Source organism: Lolium rigidum, chromosome 7 (genome assembly GCF_022539505.1).
Source record: "Lolium rigidum isolate FL_2022 chromosome 7, APGP_CSIRO_Lrig_0.1, whole genome shotgun sequence".
In the NCBI taxonomy this organism is placed as follows: Eukaryota; Viridiplantae; Streptophyta; class Magnoliopsida; order Poales; family Poaceae; genus Lolium; species Lolium rigidum.
The window spans coordinates 97,886,113-97,890,636 of record NC_061514.1 but is presented as its reverse complement, the minus strand read 5'-3'; the positions used below and the strand labels follow the sequence as shown (position 1 = coordinate 97,890,636).

Here is a 4,524-nt window from a genome sequence, read left to right as displayed (position 1 = left end):
ACTGTTTGTGAAAATAAAATGAATCCATAATCAAGTCCCTATTCTACCCACTTTTTGTGAAAATAAGATGATTAGTTGCATTCCTTGGATCTTTCCACCATAAAAAGCAATAGCCCACTCACTTCTGACTATTTTAATACATTGCTTATTGTCGGTTTACTATCAAATCTCCACATCATAGCCAATAATTTATCATGATTTCAAACATCCTTTATTCTTTAACTCCAAACTGGGCGCGGCGTGCCGCCGCGCCAATTCTTGCTAGTACTATATATTATAGGGTAACCAACATCTTTTTTCTCAAATTTTTGAGACCTGCTGAGAATTAATGTGGGGCTGATACGTATCCTGTTTGTATTGTTTGATTTTCGCTGGGTTTTTCATGTGTGCAGCTTCGGTGCTTTCTTCCAATTTTAGGGGTTGTGTGTGGCTCTGGCAGGTGCTGGCACGTGTGCATTTAGGCTGTGCTGGCGTGTGCGAGCTCCCCTAGCGTTGCGTTTTATTAGTCCCTTATCATGTGGCTCTAGCGGGTCATCGTAGGCCAGCGTCAGTTCCAGTTTCAGATTTTGTCTCGCACCGCTTTGAAACTTTGACTCTCTTTTTTGCCTCTATTGACTCTAGAAAATTTCCGTCGAGTGCTGCTTCATCTTCTCCTCCGATTCGCCCCACATCAATCAGCCTCGCCTCACCTTGCTCTGCCTCCACCCATCTTCCCTGCCCCGAATTCTTCCCCAGACGAGGGTCGCCGCCTTTTGATCAAGGAGAGAGAAGAGGAGACGGGATCGAGGGCGTCGCCGGAGGCCCTGCGTGTTTGCTACACCAAGATTTTGGGAATCAGATCTGCACCATGCCGGTCAAATAAACCGTCACCGCTCACATCCCCGCAATCCAACGCGATGGAGTTTCCTCTGTGCCCCCAACAACACAGGCGGCCCGTGCCTGGATGGGTGGGGGCGTCTGTTACCCGAGGTCATCGGCAGGCGGTGACTGAACCATCGCCTCTCTCCTACCATACACTCTCTTCCCTTCTACATGGATCTCTCTGATTTTGTGCAGCACATTGCAGGTGTTTGAAGGAGGAACAGGGCCGACAACCAGAACAGGAGCACTACCTGAACAACAAGGTATAGACTTGATTCAAGCCTTTCTTCCTGTAAATTCGTTCTCTGAAGGTCTTTTTCCTTATATGTCTCTGAAAGAGAGGAACAATCCATCTATAAATTACCAGTTCTTGATCCCCAAATCTCTTTTGCAAGTTGGGCAGCCTCCAGAAGCGACCTGGGAGTTGGAACAGTGGTTGTTTCAAGCAAACACGTAAGCCTCACACAGGCATGGTAAATATTGTCATGTGAATCTATATAAGTTCAGTTTATTAAGGCACCGATGGAAAACATTTTTTTCTTGCAAAACATACTCATAAAAATAATAACTAATATCAAAACCGCAATCGGATTACCATCCATCCTTAACTGCTGAATACAGGTAAGCTGGAACCCATGATCAATGTTTTTCTCATGATGTAATTAGCATCAGTATTCTGACAGTGAGTATTTCCACATGGTGATACTTGTTTGCTACATGAGATTCAGAACGGTAAACATAGTTTATATTGATTGAAAATTTTAGACTGTTGGATGCAGTATTTTACTATATCCGATTGCAGTATGAAAACATGATACCGTGATTCTTAACAGTAAAGAAACAAGGGAAATATCAAGCATGGAATAATGCATGTGTATACCGTCAGATTAGCATTAAACTATATGTGCAAAAGTGCGTCAAAGAATATGCTTTCTACTAATGCCAAACGACTCATGTACCTTTATAGAACGAAGCTGTGCACGCTATTTCTTACCTCCTCAATTTTGTTAGTACACCTTGATAGAATAAAGTGCATTCCATTTGTTTTTTACCTCCTGAATTTTCGTACTTTGACCTTTTGCTACAACAAATTAAACAAAACTGTGTATTCCCGACAGAAAACACCAAGCTATGAATGACATTTGTTCTTTACCTTCTGAACTTTCTTAGTTAGTCCTTGCAAGTACCATGTTGTGTATGCCATTTGTTCTTTATTACCCCTGAATTTTCTTACTTAGAAACCACTGAGCTCTAAATAATTTGCATAGAACAAATAATTCGTATATGTATATCTTTATGTGTTTATATTAACGCCTTCCCACTTGTGCAGATCCCAGTGAATGTAGAGCTTATGTAGGGAAAGGATGGTAACCTGAGTACCAGTACACCTGCATAAGATACCTACCTTTCCAGAAGTTATGGAGAGCTTAACAAGAAAATAGGTGAGGTGCCATATAGACAATACAGTTCCAAGCTCATGGCTCAAATTTGCATCTACACCACAAGATAAATTAACTAGGACGAAGGGAAGTCTTATGATCATCATTTCATTTGTTCGTATGACATTGCAGGATAGCCGATCGAAACACTGATGAATTTTTCTTAGGTTTCCATTTCAAAAAAATCGCTATTCCCTCCTGCTAAGGCATGTGAACAAGGACTTGGTGAGAAGACAGTACAAATGAGTAAGATGCTTTTGTTAGCTTTGATTTCTTACTCTTCAGTTTTTCTTCTTTGGAAAACTACACACTTATTCATTGACTTATGTATTTACCTATTCAATCTACATCTTTTCAGATAACTTTTTGCCTTCATAGTTTTGCTCACCGAAGGACATGTATCATTCACTTTGTAGTTGAGGAATTCAGTTGACTTACTATTCTTTTTACTGATACTAAACAACTATTATGTTGGGGTTAAGTTCTTTCATCAAAATGGCAGGGATATACATCTTACTATTTTTTCTTCGGCGCACACATTGGGATGCATGATATATATCAAACTGATAGGGATATAACCCTTCTGGCCATTTTTTGTAGGCTTAGGGAAACTACATGCTCAGTACTACAATGATTAGTTGCTAATTAGCCTCTGCGAAGTCCGATGACATGCTTGCTTTCATATCTGATGCATCAATGTTTATTCTGTTTAGGTAAGAGCATTTCATATTTCCGGCCTTAGCTTTACATGAGTAGAAGAAAGTACCAGGCCTTGTGCATTAGTCATTCAGCAACAATCATGCTTTCAAATGAGTGGCTGCAAGGCACACAGGTGGCCGGATGCTGCTGCTCTGTCCTTCTCTTATGTTGTGTTGCTCTTCGCAGGACGGCGTTGTGGCTGAGACGTGCATGCAGGGAGGGAGAGTCATGGACAGTGTGGGTCGGCCACAAGATCTCCGAGGGCTTGGCCTGAACAAGCTGGGAGAGTTGGCGATGTCCACAAGGAGGAGTCCGCGAGCAAGGATGGTCACACCGTCAAGTCCCCTCCAGAGACCGCCTAACACGCCGCCTCCGGTAAGCTGGCGCTCACGCCACGGTGTTTATTTTCCGTTTGTCATGTGTGGTCGAGCGCTCCAAAGAGATCGCACTGTGATGCTCGCCGTTTAATTTGATTTCTGCGTGCAGGGACGGCAAGTGGAAAGGGCGTGGACACAAAGGAGGTGGCAGAGAAGGCCGGGCAGACCAAGGACACGACAATGGAGGCTCTGAAAGGGTCATCCGGCGAGCCTGCCATTCTCCTTGGCCCACCCCCATTTGCTCGCCCTTCTCTGAAAGGGTCATCTGAAAGGGTCAACGAAGGTGAACTATTGCCTATTGACTTTTGTGGGGTGTTGCTTTTCACCAACTTGCCAGTAATTGTTTTCCATTTTAGATGTAGGTATGCATAGACAAGAAAGAGCTGCTGCATTTTATTATATATTATTTGTTAGCTTGAACATACCAGTGCATCTCAGGAAAGGGAATCAAAAATATGGCACTGTGTGTGTGGTGCCAACTTTAGTGACGCCACTCTGAAGTTGAGGCCCTTACTCTTCGCTATATGTAGAAATTGAAGTTGGTTTTCGAGAAAGGCTTAATTCGGTTCAATGATTCAGGGATTCTGGTACATGTTAATTGAGAATCTGATCTATAACTCTTATGAAGGTTCATATATGGTGTAAGTGCTTACGAAATTTGTTATTGTCCTTTACCACATAGACAGTATTTAAACATTTCATACATCTCTGTGCGTCAGGCGTTGGCTCTCTGTCTTGGAGCTTTTATAGTGTCCGATGAATATTTGTAAGCTGCTCCTCTCTGAATGGGCACTTACGGGTGATCTTAACATTCTTCACATGTCGGACAAAAAAATCCTGTTCCACGGAAAGAAGCAATTCTTATTTGTGTTGATGTATAAAAAATATTACATCTCATTCAAATATGTCGTGTTATGATTACTTCTGACTCCATGCGACTGAAAAAATAGTGTATGCCATCAGCTTACTTGGTGCTTCTACTTATTGTTTTCTGACTAATACATTTTGTGTAGGGATAGATAAGATAGTTTAAGTTCATGTCATCAAAAGTCATGTTTCACATTGATCTTATTTGATCTCAAGCACCTCTCCAGTTTAAAAACTAAGGGAGATTATTTCGGTAGTTATAAGTTTTTGTGACTGGGCAG

At 41.9% G+C, this 4,524-nt stretch overlaps 1 long non-coding RNA gene across 10 annotated transcripts; it reads left to right on the top strand.

The window, feature by feature from the left end:
- The first annotated feature begins 596 nt into the window (after nt 1–596).
- Nucleotides 597–4,307, top strand: LOC124678934. 10 transcript variants are annotated; one of them, XR_006994695.1, is made up of 7 exons: nt 597–1,124; nt 1,257–1,314; nt 2,192–2,303; nt 2,433–2,546; nt 3,186–3,374; nt 3,486–4,017; nt 4,096–4,307. It is a non-coding gene; the product is annotated as an uncharacterized LOC124678934 (long non-coding RNA). The 10 variants fall into 10 exon arrangements; XR_006994702.1 differs by lacking the exon at nt 4,096–4,307 and having other exon boundaries at nt 597–969; nt 1,067–1,124; nt 1,265–1,314; nt 3,486–4,009; XR_006994700.1 differs by lacking the exon at nt 4,096–4,307 and having other exon boundaries at nt 597–969; nt 1,067–1,124; nt 3,486–4,009.
- The last annotated feature ends 217 nt before the right edge of the window (nt 4,308–4,524 follow it).